This window comes from Lepus europaeus, chromosome X (genome assembly GCF_033115175.1).
Source record: "Lepus europaeus isolate LE1 chromosome X, mLepTim1.pri, whole genome shotgun sequence".
NCBI classification, from domain to species: domain Eukaryota; kingdom Metazoa; phylum Chordata; class Mammalia; order Lagomorpha; family Leporidae; genus Lepus; species Lepus europaeus.
The window spans coordinates 54,114,304-54,129,305 of NC_084850.1; the positions used below are offsets into that span (position 1 = coordinate 54,114,304).

Here is a 15,002-nt window from a genome sequence, read left to right on the forward strand (position 1 = left end):
GCTCATTTGACAAATGGGGAAGCTGAGGCCCAAGATCAAAGTTTATGTTTACTGTGGATCTCTTTCTCAGAGGAACAAGAGTTGGCTATTAAAATACCGAAATGAATTAGGAGAGCAAAAACTGGGTGACAATTTACATTGTATTTCTTTCTTTCTTTTTTTTTTTTTTTTTTGGACAGGCAGAGTTAGACAGTGAGAGAGAGAGAGAGAGACAGAGAGAAAGCTCTTCCTTTTTCCATTGGTTCACCCCCGAAGTGGCTGCCGCCGTGGCTGCTGCCATGGCCAGCGTATAGTGGCCAGCGCACTGCGCTGATCCAAAGCCAGAAGCCAGGTGCTTCCTCCTGGTCTCCCATGGGGGTGCAGGGCCCAAGCACTTGGGCCATCCTCCACCACCTTCTTGGGCCACAGCAGAGAGCTGGACTGGAAGAGGAGCAACCGGGACAGAATCCAGCACCCCAACCGGGACTAGAACCCGGGCTGCTGGCGCCGCAGGCAGAGGATTAGCCTAGTGAGCCATGGCGCCGGCCTGACAATTTACATTGTATTTCAAATAAATGGACAGCTTTGGTCTAATAGTTGAGATTCTATAGATAAAATTATCTAGTATTTCTTTTTCTTTATTAAATAAATTCTGATATACCTTGTATAAGTATATGCAAAGAAGTAAACCAATAAACCAAGAGCCCCTAGTTCCCTGCTTGGCTTATTGAAGGCAATCAATCTAGATGTGTTTGTTTAGTGTCCAGTGGTACTTTTGGTCACCATGGATGTTTTTATTTTCATGTTTCTAGTCTGTTTCACTACTGGTAGTAGAAGTAACTTTGTGATGTTAAAAGCAAATGTTCTTTGACTAAAGCATATAATTCTTTTTGATGCGGAAACTAATTAAATAACTCTTTTTTTCTGTTTTGTAATTTTAATTGAAGCATTGTTATTCATTTTTTAACTCTCTCTTATAAGCACCAAATTTTAACATCTAAGTCAATTTTGGGGGAAAGAAACACCATCAAGAACTTCCCTCCGAAACGAAAACAATGATGCTCATTCCTCTAAATATGGAAGGTCTAGCAAAACCAAGGGAAAAAGAAAAGCTCACACAGAAATAAAAAGTAACAAAAATCACATTCTAGGGGTCAGTGCATTTCATAGTCTTCACTGTGCTGTCTCATCATCCTTCGGCTGACTTTCAAAAAATAACACCCTAGCTCATCAAAATATACATTTTACATTGTTTTTAAATTAAAAATAATTTTAAAAAACTTGCGGGAATTCACAATCAATTGCCTGACTCGTTCCGATGGCATGGACAGCGAGTGGCGGTCAGGAATGCGAGTTGCAGCACACATGAGTAGGGGATACTATTTGTCTTCAAGGTTTCGCTTTCTTCCAAACAGTGTAAAATACCCACAACTCCAAGTACGAAGGGACGCAGACCGTCTCCTTTGAGAATTCCACAGGACAGTACAGGCGCCCGAGCTGTTCTTTGTAGAGCAACAGCGCTTCCGTCAAATTGACACAGTTGCCCTGTGTGAAGTATTTCCCATTCTGTTTCAACACTTTCATAGAGAGATCAAGAATCAGGCTGAGAAATTCCCATGTGGAATCTTCTTCTGGAGAAGCAGAGATTGGGACAGCTGTCAAATCATTAATCACATAGTCAAACTCTCTCCCCTCTTTGGCATACCTCTTCAGTACTGCAATGCAGTCTTCTATGAGAACCTGATAGCAGTCTCCATTAAGATTGTCTAAAACATCACCACACATTTTTTTCATGTATTTCTTGCATCCATCAATCACCATTTGGTCAATCTCCACCATAGTGACCATCTTTGGTTTCAGCTTGACTATTTCACATAGTATGCCTCCATCTCCACCTCCCAGGATCAGTACATCTTTGCCAGTATAATCTTCTTTGCCACTGCCCATGGTGGCTTGGGTATACGCCAAATCACTCTCCGCCAAGTTAACATCCCACTGAGGATGAGAATGTTTCCAAATTGTTTCCAGTGTATAATTTTAATGTTCTGATAAGGCGAGTCTTCGTCATACACCACTTCATCTATGTCATACTCAACCAGGCGCCCGTCCAGCGGTGGGCCAGTATCTGTCAATGGCCCCTCCTCAAACGATGGGCGGCAATCGCTTCACCCGCCCAGTACTGTCCTGACTCAATTCTTTCATTCTTTCTTCTACTTTGTTCACCATGTTGTTTTAAGCCATTTTCGGCATATTTTGCCACCAACTCATTTCCAAGATCTTCTGTGACAGTGAGGAATGTATCTCCTACTTAGTAACACCATTCCCATATCATTGGCCTTTAGTCTCAAGAACATAGTTTAAAATGTATGCTGAATAAATGAATCAGATATTTAAGGAAACTGCATTTTCCAGTCATGAAAAGCAAAAACGTCGAATGGATAAAATGTCATTCCTTTTTTTCTTTTTTTTTTTTTTTTGACAGGCAGAGTTAGACAGTGAGAGAGAGAGAGAGAGACAGAGAGAGAGAGAGAGACAGAGGGAAAGGTCTTCCTTTTTCCGTTGGTTCACCCCCCAAGTGGCCACTGCCACAGCTGGCACATAGTGGCCAGAGCGCTGCACTGATCCGAAGCCAGGATCCAGGTGCTTCCTCCTGGTCTCCCGTGTGGGTGCAAGGCCCAAGCACTTGGGTCATCCTCCTCTGCATTCCCAGGCTACAACAGAGAGCTGGACAGGAAGAGGAGCAACTGGGACAGAATCCGGTGCCCCAACCGGGACTAGAATCCGGGGTACCGGCGCCACAGGCAGAGGATTAGCCTAGTGAGCCACGGCGCTGGTCAATAAAATTTCATTCTTATAGTCAAAAGCAGCAGACTGAGTATTCTGACAATGATCAGATATTTGTAATTTTTTTTAACATTTATTTAATGAATATAAATTTCCAGTGTACAGCTTATGGATTACAATGGCTTCCCCCTCCCATAACTTCCCTCCCACCCACAACCCTCCCCTCTCCCGCTCCCTCTCCCCTTCCATTTGCATCAAGATTCATTTTCAATTCTCTTTATATACAGAAGATCAATTTAGTATAAAGATTTCAACAGTTTGCACCCACATAGAAACACAAAGTGAAACATACTGTTTGAGTACTAGTTATAGCATTAAATCACAATGTACAGCACATTAAGGACAGAGATCCCACATGAGGAGCAAGTGCACAGTGACTCCTGTTGTTGACCCAACAAATTGACACTCTATGGCGCCAGTAACCACCCTAGGCTGTCGTCATGAGTTGCCAAGGCTATGGAAACCTTCCAAGTTTGCCGACTCTGATCATATTTAGACAAGGTCATAATTATTTTATGTCTTATAAAGATTAAAGAGAAAAATGCATGTTTGTATGACTGCAATGGTAATGGTTAGCATAATATAGCTTACATTACAAAATGTTCTACAGTCACTGAATGTTCAATTTAAAATGATGATGTAACTGTTTGACCTTGGGCATGTCAATTAACTTCTCAAGTGCTCAGTTTCCCCATTTCTAAAGTAAATGAAGGGTTGGATTATATAATATTTGTTTGCTGTCAATTCTACCTTGTCAGAGTTTTTAGATCACATATGGCAGCCTAAAGTTGGCACTGTGGCTGGGGAGTATGGTGTGAATTCTGAGGATGCAATATCATAGTAACTACCAACTGGTGCCTTTTTGTCATGCCTAAGTATGTATTAAATATGTGTAGCTTGTGTCTTAGATAGATGACATTCGAGTTGTATATCCAAAGAGATCAAATAATTCTTGGGCTAGGACGAACAAGACTCAAAATTTTCTTTTTTTTATCCTCAAAGATTTATTTTATTTTTTTAAACTTTTATTTAATAAATATAAATTTTGAAAGTACAACTTTTGGATTATAGTGGCTTCTTCCCCCATAACCTCCCTCCCACTGGCAACCATCCCATCTCCCACTCCCTCTCCCATCCCATTCTTCATCAAGATTCATTTTCAATTATCTTTATATACAGATCAACTTAGTATATACTAAGTAAAGATTTCAACAGTTTTAACCCACACAGATACACAAAGTATAAAGTACTGTTTGAGTACTAGTTTTACTGTTAATTTGCATAATACAACACATTAAGGAAAGAGATCCTACATGGGGAGTAAGTACACAGTGACTCCTGTTGTTGATTTAACAATTGACATTCTTATTTATAACATCAGTAATCACCCGAGGCTCTTGTCATGAGCTGCCAACGCTATGGAAGCCTCTTGAGTTCACAAACTCCGATCTTATTTAGACAGGGCCATAATCAAAGTGGAAGTTCTCGGCCGGCGCCGTGGCTCAACAGGCTAATCCTCCGCCTTGCGGCGCCGGCACACCGGGTTCTAGTCCCGGTCGGGGCACCGATCCTGTCCCGGTTGCCCCTCTTCCAGGCCAGCTCTCTGCTGTGGCCAGGGAGTGCAGTGGAGGATGGCCCAAGTGTTTGGGCTCTGCACCCCATGGGAGACCAGGAGAAGCACCTGGCTCCTGCCATCGGAACAGCGCGGTGCGCCGGCCGCAGCGCGCTACCGCGGCGGCCATTGGAGGGTGAACCAACGGCAAAGGAAGACCTTTCTCTCTGTCTCTCTCTCTCACTGTCCACTCTGCCTGTCGAAAAAAAAAAGTGGAAGTTCTCTCCTCCCTTCAGAGAAAGATACCTCTTTCTTTGATGGCCCATCCTTTCCACTGGGATCTCACTCACAGAGATCTTTCCTTTAGGTCATTTTTTTTTTTTTTTGCCACAGTAAGACTCATAATTTTCTAGGAGGCTAAGGATGATGAGAGAAAGTGACACAGAAGAAATGATTAGTTCAGGACTAGAATGAAACTTCGGTAAAATAGGGCCAAGGATTTTCTTTATCAAGATGCAAAAATAAGTATCTTTCTTCACTTTCTCACTCCACTTCATTTACCTTCCCACACCCCAAGACCATCAATCACTCCAACTGAGGACTTTCTCATTAATTGCAACTCACAGTCCAAAATCATCATAAATATTGCTACTCTTGGAGCCTGTACTGTGGCACAGCAGGTTAAGCTACCACTTGCAATGTCAAATCCCATATGGGCACCTATTCCTGTCCCAGCTGTTAGACTTCTGATCCAGCTCTCTGCTAATGCGTGGGAAAAGGTGCTTGAGCCCCTGCCACCCACGTAGGAGTCCCAGATGAAACTCCTAGCTCCTGGCTTCAGCCTGGTGCAGTGTCAACTGCTGCGGCTGTTTCGGCAGTGAACCAACGACGGATACAGGATTCTCTCCCTCTCTCTCTCTCTCTCTCTCTCTCTCTCTCTCTCTGTATATATATATATATATATATATATATATATAAAACTCTGCCTTTCAGATAAATAAATAAATCTAAAAAATTTTCTACTTTTGGGGCAAGCATTTGGCCTAGCACTTATGAACCATCTTGTGATGCCCACACTTCATATCAAAGTTCCTGAGTTCAAGTCTCTGCTTTGCTCCTGATTCCAGTTTTCTTCTGTTGTGTACCCTGGGAGGGAGAAGTGATGAGTCAAGTACTTGGATCCCTGGCAACTATATTGAACACTCAAATTGAGTTCCTGGTTTTCAACTTCAGGCTGGTTTTGCCCTGGCTGTTGAGGGCATTTGGGGAGTGAACCGGCATAAGAAAGATCTCTCTCTGACCCTCTATTTAAGTCTCTGCCTCTCTAATATTTTTTTTGAATTGCTACTCTTATGAGCAGAGATTTGTCTCTTATTAAAAGCTATGTAAAATTTTTTATTAATATGTGAAAGTGGAGAGACATATAAATGTATACCAATAAAAATCACTTGCAAATCTGCCAGTGCCCTAGGTTAATAAGATTAAAGAATCATAAGATATTGATGAGAAATGTATCCCCCAAACACCAGCCCAGAATTTAAAAAAAAACAGGCTGTTTTGATTTATCTAGTTTCATAAAACATTTGTTCCTAATGTTTGATTGAAAATTGCTTATTCAAAAACATTTCCCCACTAGGCCTTTTTTAAAAAGCAAAAAAGTCTACATCATTACTAGTTTACTCTTCTCATGAAAATGGAAACCATTCTAATGTATAAATGAATATATGTAGAATACACAAGGTAAAAGAGAACATGTTTCATAACAAGGACTAGATTTGCAAAAAAATGCAATTTGGTCATGAAATAATAACCCAAAATGTCATCTCAGAGCTTAGCACTTTACGTATCACACTTAGCTTATAGGTCTCCAATCAAAGGGATTATCGAGAATGGACAACATTTTTTTATCCTTAACAGTTAAAATATCTATAGAGATGTGTTGCTGTATCCATATGGGTAAATGAGTAGAGCACAAAGGAAATAAAGAAAAGCAACCTGAGAAATTTCTCCCAGATGTTTTATGGCCTCAGAGGAAATACAAACCTTCCTCTGAAACCCCATGGAAAAAAAAACAAGAATCATTATAGAAGAAGAGTTTGTGTGGTGAAAGTGAAGGTATAAGAGTAAAGAATTGAGGTCAGAGAGTGAGATATTGGTTTTAAGATTTGCTGATGCAGAGCCATTCTGGGGATGGTGAAATCTAGAAAGCTACCATGGCAGTGGGAAAGGTGGAGTTGGGGTGGAGGAGAATATCACAGGAGTTACATGCTGCAGAACCATAAATATAGGGTGTTGAGTGGACTGACTGTTTATAAGATCTTCATTCATTGAATGAAAAATGAAGGCCTATTGTTTGGGAAATTTCATGGAGATAGTCATTGATGAAGAGAATACAATTCTGGGGCCAGCGCTGTGGCACAGTGGGTAAAGCCACCTCTTGCAGTGCAGGCAGACCATATGGGCACCGATTCAAATCCTGGCTGCTCTACTTCTGATCCAGCTCTCTGCTAAGGCCTGGAAAAGCAGTAGAAGATGGCCCAAGTCCTTGTACCCCTCCTTGCACCTACGTGGGCGACCTGGAAGAAGCTCATGGCTCCTGGCTTTGGATCAGCGCAGCTCTGGCTGTTGTGGCCAATTGGGAAGTGAACCAGCGGATGGAAGACCTGTCTTTGTCTCTCTCTGCCTCTCCTCTCTCTGTGTAACTCTGACTTTTAAATAAATAAATAAATATTAAACAAAGAGAATACAATTCCTTACTTCACAGAGCTTCCATTCTAGTAGAGAGGACAGTTAAATAATTGTAATAAAGGATAATGAACCTGACTTCTCAGAAGACAAAGAAGTACGGTTAAGCAAGGGAAGTTTCTCCTCTCTGGGAGCAAATGGAAATGGAATTATTTCTAGGAGACCTGCCCTTACGCATTTTTCAAGTCAAGAATAGCTTTCAGGAGAAAATGATTATAAATTCCAGTTTATAGATGAAAGTAAAATAGGCTTTGAAAAAACAGGTGATTTATGCTATGTCACACAGCTAAGTGTGTAGCAGACCTAGGATCACTCATAGTTAGAGCCCTGTTATGGCAATGTAATGAAACTATGGCCCATCCAACTGATTACATTGGAAAAATATGGAAAAATGCAGCAAACAGCCACTTTAGGACTCTAGAAAGTTAATTAAAGCAGGGCAGTTATAAAGGGCAATGAAAACTTGATAAAATGATCTGCATGGTGGTGAGTTTCCCATTTTTTTCCTTGTGCTGCTTTGTACCAAGGTTGGGTTCCAGCCAATAATGGTGTTATAGTGTTGGAGGTTAAGATTCTCAAAGAAATATCAACTTTCTGGCTAGAAGATAGGGGAAAGGAGCTTCCTCTAAAGCTGGAATGTGTGAGAGGGATCACAGAGTGGAGAAACCTGGAGGAATCTCCTAATTCTGTACAAGATACAACTGAACCCCTGAGTGCATGCATGAGGCAGACCCTAATGAGCAGAGTAAAGGCTTTGAAAATTAAAGTGACATCCATCAGAAACATCCATGCAAATCTCATATTAACCTTGAGTCATGATTTCATTGCACAGATCCAAATTAGCAGAGCAAATTCTTAGAGGAAAAAAATAAAGATGTAATATTTTAACAACTTTACAAGGTATAATGTACATACTATTAATCTTACCCCTTTTAAATTTATAATTAAATGAGTTTTTAGGAAATTCATTGAGTTATGTAAAAACTGTGATTGCAGTTCAATTTTGAACATTTCCATCACTCTAGTAAGATCTTTTTTCTTGTTTACATTTAATCTTTATTCTCATCTCTACCTCTAGAAAACTAGTCACATACTTTTTGTCTGTAGATTTGCCTTTACTGGACATTACATAAGAATGGAATCATACAATATGTGGTATTTTGCATCTGAATTCTTTTACTTACCATATGTCATGGTCCATTCATATTGTAGTATTTTATTCTATTTTTAGTGGCTGAAAAGTATTTCACTGTGTGGGTACTCCACCCGCAGAAGATTTGAACTGTCACCCATGGAAGACAAGACAGAATTCCTGATCTGAACCTAAAAGGATGATTGCCTGATAAAATAAAAGCATCACCATTCTTCAGAGGAGTAGAACAGGATCCAAAGTATAAATGATACAATAGTCTGCATGTCTGGGCAATGATCTAAGCTGAACATACTGACATCCAGGAAAATGGGACTAATTCTCAAGGGAGAAGGCAATCAGCAGAACTGAACCTTGAAAAAAAAAAAAAACAAGATGTTGGAATTACAGACAAAGACTGAGGAAAACACACTTGAAATGTGTACCAATTGCACCAGCATTGTGGTTAAGCCCACTGCCTATGACATTAACATCCCATATGGGCGCTGGTTCCTGTCCCAACTACTCTATTTCTGATCCAGCTCCCTGCTAACATTCCTGGAAATGTGGTGAAAGATGACCCAAGTCCTTGGGCCCCTGTACCTACGTGGGAAAACCAGAGGAATCTCCTGGCTCCTGACTTCAGATTGGCTCAGCTCTGGCCTTTGTGGACATTTGGGGAGTGACCCAGCAGATGGAAGACCTCTCTCTGTCTCTATCTCTACCTCTCTGTGTGACTGTATCTTTCAAATAAATAAAAATAAATCTTTTAAAATTTTTAAAAATAAAAGGAGAGAAGAGATTAGTGCAGAAAATATTTCAAAGAACGATAGCTGAAAATTCCCCACATTTGGTAAGACATAAGCAGATTCAAGAAGTTCAATGCAGGGCTGGTGCCATGTTGCAGTAGGTTAATCCTTCACCTGCGGCACTAGCATCCCATATGGGTGCTGGTTCTAGTCCCGACTGCTCCTCTTCCAATGCAGCTCTCTGGCTATGGCCTGGGAAAGCAATAGAAAATGGCCCAAGTGCTTGGGGCCTTGCACCCACGTGGGAGACCAGAAGAAGCTCCTGGCTTCTGACTTTGGATCGGTGCAGCTCCGGCCATTGTGGCCATTTAAGGGGTGAACCAACAGAAGTAAGATCTGTCTCTCTCTCTCAGTGTCTATAATTCTACCTCTCAAATAAATAAATAAAAATCTAAAAAAAAAGAAGCTCAATGAATCTAAAACAGATAACTCAGAGAAAAACATGTCCAGATATATCATAATCAAACTACTGAAAACCAAGATAAATTTGCAAGGCTTGAAAGTAGTGAAGGAAATACATCATATGCTATATATGGAACAGTGATTTGAGCATTTGTGAATTTCTCATCAAAAAACCATGAAAATGAGCAGTTGGAAATCAAAATCTTAAAGAGCAATGCCATTTATAATAGTAGACACAACACAAAACACTTAGGTACAAATATAACAAGGTATGCATGCTACAAATTACTAAATACTGATGAGCAAAAATCAAGAAATATCCAAATAAACGGAGGCCAAAACTGTGTCCATGGTTCAGAAAACTAAATATTGTTAAATGTTAATTTATCCAAGTAGACTTAAAGACTTGCTATAATCAAACTCGTAAGTATTTATATATATAGAAAATATATAGAAAGAGCTGTTTGAAAATGTATGTGGAGGAGCCAGCACTGTGACATAACGGGTAAAGCTGCCGCCTGCAGTGCAGGCAGCCCAGTTTGAGTCCTGGCTGCTCCACTTCCAATTCAGCTCTGCTATGCCCTGGGAAAGCAGTAGAAGATGGCCCAAGTCCTTGGGCCTCCACACCTGCATGGGAGACTTGGAAAAAGCTCTTGGCTCCTGGCTTTGGATCAATGCAGCTCCTGTCATTGTGGCCAGTTGGGGAGTGAACCAGTGGATGGAAGATCTCTCTCTCTCTCTCTCTCTCTCTCTCTCTGCCTCTCCTTCTCTCTGTGTGTAACTCTTTCAAATAAATAAATCTAAAAAAAAAGAAAATGTATGTGGAAATTCAAAGGAATTAGAATAATCAAACCATCTTTAAAAAGAAAAAAGAGTTGGAATAATTTCAGTTGATTTTAAGACTTACTATAAAGCTATATTAATGAAAATATGAGAGTATTCATGAATGGATACACACAAAGAACATTGGTACAGAATCTAGAGTATAGATCAACAAAAATACAAACTATTTACTTTTTCAGGAGTTGTCTATTTATTTTAAAGATTTATTTATTTATTTGAAAGGCAGAGTTACAGAGAGGCAGAGGCAGAGAGAGAAAGAGAGAGGTCTTCCATCCGCTGGTTCACTCCCCAATTTGCCACAACAGCCAGAGCTGCGCTGATCCAAAGCCAGGAATCAGGAGCTTCTTCCAGATCTCTCACTTGGGTGCAGGGGCCTAAGGACTTGGACCATCTTCTTTCCCAGGCCATTGCACAGAGCTGGATCAGAAATGGAGCAGCCGGGACTCAAATTGGCACCCATATGGGATGCTGGCACTGCAGGCAGTGGCTTTACCCATTATGCCACAGTGTCGGCCCCCATCGACTTTATTGCTTTGCTATACATTTGAAAATTTTTTATTTTGATAAAATGCATAACATGAAGTTTACACTTTATTTATTTTTTAATATTTTATTTCAGAAAAGTTTTAAATTTACAAGACAAAATTTATGAGGCAGTAATACCTCATATAACCCTTTACCTCATTTTATCATATAACCTTTACCTCATTTCCTCTATTAACATCTCATATTAGTGTATTTATCACAAATAGTGAAGCACTCCTAGCTTCCCCTATTGTTTCCTACAAACTCCTTTTAATGCTAACACCTCTCTCAGTCTCTAGTAGTTGATTTTTTGTGTTTAGATAGAAGTTTTTTTTAAAGATTTATTTATTTGAAAGCCAGAGTTACACAGAAAAAGGAGAGGCAGAGAGAGAGAGAGGTCTTCCATCCAATGGTTCACTCCCCAATTGGCGCAACGGCCAGAGCTATCCAGTTCCGAAGCCAGGAGCCAGGAGCTTCTTCTGGGTCTCCCACGCAGATGCAGGGGCCCAAGGACTGGGCCATCTTTGACCACTCTCTCAGGCCATAGGAGAGAGCTGGATCAGAAGTGGAGCAGCCAGGTGACGAGATACCTCATTGTGGTTGGATTTGAATTTCCAGTTTGTATTTCTTCTTTTGGGAACTGTCTAGTGAGGTCTTTTGCCCATTTCTTAACTGGATTGGTTGTTTTGCTGTTGAGTTTTTTAACTTGCTAGTATATTTTGGATATTAGTGCTTCGTTGGATAGGTAGCTCATAAATATTTTTACCCACTCTGTTTGATGTCTCTTTACTCTATTGATCATTTCCTTTGCTATGTAGAAGCTTCAGAGTTTAATATAATCCCATTTGTCTAGTTTTGCTTTTGTTGTCTGTGCTGTGTGGGTCTTATGCAAGAAGTCATCACCTACATCAATGTCTTGAAGTGTTTCCCCTTTGTTTGCTTCTAGCAATTTCATATTTTCAGGTCTTACATTAAGTCTTTAAATCCATCTTCAGTTAATTTTTCTCTAAGGTGAAAGGGATCTCATTTCGTTTTTCTATACATGTATGTTCAGTTTTGCTAGCACCATTTGTTGAAATGACTATCCTTTCTCCAATTTATATTCCTGGTGTCTCTATCAAAAATTAGTTGGCTGTATGTACATGGATTAATTTCTGAGGTCTCTGTTCTGTCCCATTGATCTTTGTACCAATTCTTATGCCAGTACAAGCTGTTTTAATGACTATAGCTTCATGGTATACTTTGAAATCAGGTATTGTGAGGACTCCAGCTTGATTTCATTCCTCACCAGGATCACTTTGGCTATTCTGGGTCTTTTGTGATTCCATATGAATTTTGGGGCTTTTTTCTAATTCTGTAAAGAATGTCATTGATATTTTGATAGGAATTGCATTGAATTGGTAGATTGCATTAGGTAATATAAATATTTTTAAAATATTAATTCTTCTAATCCATGAGCAAGGAACATCTTTGCAATTTTGTGCCCTTGGCAATTTCTTTCATCAATATTTTATAATTTTCAGTGTAGAGATCTTTCACTTCTTTAGTTAAATTTATTCCTAAATATTTGATTTTTATAGCTATTGTGAATGGTATTTCTTTCTTGATTTCTCTGTCAGTGAGATAACTATTGGTATTTAAAAATGCTACTTTTTTGTATTTTGATTTTGTATCCTGAAACTGTACTATATTGGTTTATCAGTTCTAATAGCTTTTTGGTGGAATGTTCAGGTTTTTCCATGTACAACATTGTATCATCTGCAAATATGGATATTTTGACTCCTTCCTTTCTAATTTTGCTGGCCTTTAATTATTTTTCCTGCTTAATAGCTCTTGCTAATAATTCCAGTAACATATTGAAGTGTGATTAAAGTGGATATCTTCATTTTGTTCCAGGTCTGAGAGTGCCTGCTAATCTTTTCTAAATGTTTGATGTGCTAGTGCCAACTATATTTACATTGCTGTGCATATCATAAAGTCACATCTCATAAAATGGAAACTCAATAACTATTGTCTCTGTCCATTTCTGATGCCCTAATAAAATAACTTATTCACTCCACCCCTTTTATAAAGTACTAACCCCTCATATAAGGTGTAACCACCTTCTAGAGACCCATCCTTGAAAACTATTGGGTTATGGATTACATATTTTTTAAGATTTTATTTATTTATTTGAAAGACAGAATTACAGAGAGAGAGAGAGAGAGAGAGAGAGAGAGAGATCTTCCATCTGCTGCTTCACTCCCCAAATGGCTGCAATGGCCAGAGCTGAGCTGATCTGAAGCCAGGAGCCAGGAGCTTCCTCTGAGTCTCCCACATGGGTGCAGGGGCTCTAAGACTTGGGACTTCTTCTACTGCTTTCCAAGGCCATAGCAGAGAGCTCGATTGGTGGTCGAGCAGTCAAGACTTGAACTGGCATCCATATGGGATTCCAGCACTGCAGGCCAGGGCTTTAACCTGCTGTGCCACAGAGCCAGCCCCTGTGGATTAAATTTCAGCATGAACTTTAGAGAGAATACGCATTTAAACCATAGCATTCTTCAAGTACTTGGCCTTGCCCCAATTCATTTCCTTTTCACATAAAAAATATATTCATTTCATCTTAATAGCCTCAAATGTTTTGACTCATTTCAGCATTAATCCAAAGAGGTAAATTCTAGAGTATCATGTAAATTTTTACTAAATCATATATGGGACAGATTCAAGGTATGATTCATCTTGAGGCAAATTATTTTTCAGTTGTGAACCTGTGAAATCAAACAAGTTATGTGCTTCTAAAATACAATGGTCAAACAAGCATAGGCTAGACATCTCCATTCCCAAAAGGAGAAACAGGCAAGAAGAAAGGGATGATAGTTCTCAAAGAAGTCCAAAGCCCAAGAAGGCAAATATTGTATCTCGAGATTTGAGAATAATTATCTTTGATTCTATATCCTGCCTTCTCGACACTTTGGAGGAGTTGGGCCTCCAAAGCCCCAGTAGAGGCTCTCTGCAGGATGGAAGGACTGGCCTGTGACCAGAGACTCTCTGAGTCATTCTTTGAAATGTAGGTGGAGGCACCCATGCCTCCACAGTATATTTACTCTTCACACCTGCAGGTTTAGTACCATGAAGATGCCAAATGGTAGCTTCTGCCTTCTGGAGAGATGGCTCAAGCTGCCACCTAGGTCATCTTGATGGATGACTGAGGGGCCCTGTACTCAAATGTGGGGAGCAGACTCTTGACGTTGAACTGATCAGTAAGCCCCAAAATCTCATATGTACCCTGACAGGCTGCCTTGAAATTGTCCACCTTTAGGCTCTGGCATTCCAGGCTTACAAATAGAAGTGGAAGCAGTAATCTCTGAGATGCTTCTGAGGCCATTTTTCCTACTGTCTTGTTAATAGGACCTGGCTTCTACATATCCATACTAATCTCTTTATCAAATGGCAACTGGGTCACACCTTGGCGTTCTCTCTCAAAAACAACTTTTCATTCTTCACATAGCCAGACTGAGAATTTCCCAAATCTTTATGTACTGCTTCCTTTTATATTACAGATTCCATTTATAATTAGTTTTTCTCTTCTCGCCTTTTACTATGAGGAGTTAAGTCATGCAGGAATTGGAACACTTTGATTAGAAATTTCCTTAATCAAATATTTTAGTCCATTGCTTTTTTAAACAAGATTTATTTGAGAAGCAGAGTTACAGAAAGAGAGAGGGAGAGACAAGAGAGAGAGAGGTCTTCCATCTGCTGGTTCACTCCCCAAAAGGCCACAATGGCCAGAGATGGGCCAATCCAAAGCCAGGAGCCAGGAGCTTCTTTTAGGTCTCCCATGTTGGTGCATGGGCCCAAGAACTTGAACCATCTTCCACTGCTTTCCTAGGCCATTAGCAGAAATTTGGATCAAAAGAGGAGCAGCCAGAACATGATATGTGCCTGAATGGGAAGCTGATGCCACAGGCGGAGGTTTAGCCTACTATGCCACAGCGCCAGCACGAGTCTACTGCTTTTAAATTCTACCTTCTAGAAGGATACAGATATACGAAGGTGCTTCAAAAAGTTCATGGAAAATGATATCAAAAGACAGTGCAGGCCGGTGCCGCGGCTCAATAGGCTAATCCTCCGCCTTGCGGAGCCGGCACACCGGGTTCTAGTCCTGGTCGGGGCGCCAGATTCTGTCCCGGTTGCC

General features: G+C 40.3%; 1 pseudogene; it reads right to left on the bottom strand.

Moving 5' to 3' along the window:
- Positions 1 to 1,277: 1,277 nt before the first annotated feature.
- On the bottom strand, positions 1,278 to 2,205 carry LOC133753270 (spermine synthase-like; annotated as a pseudogene).
- Positions 2,206 to 15,002: the final 12,797 nt, after the last annotated feature.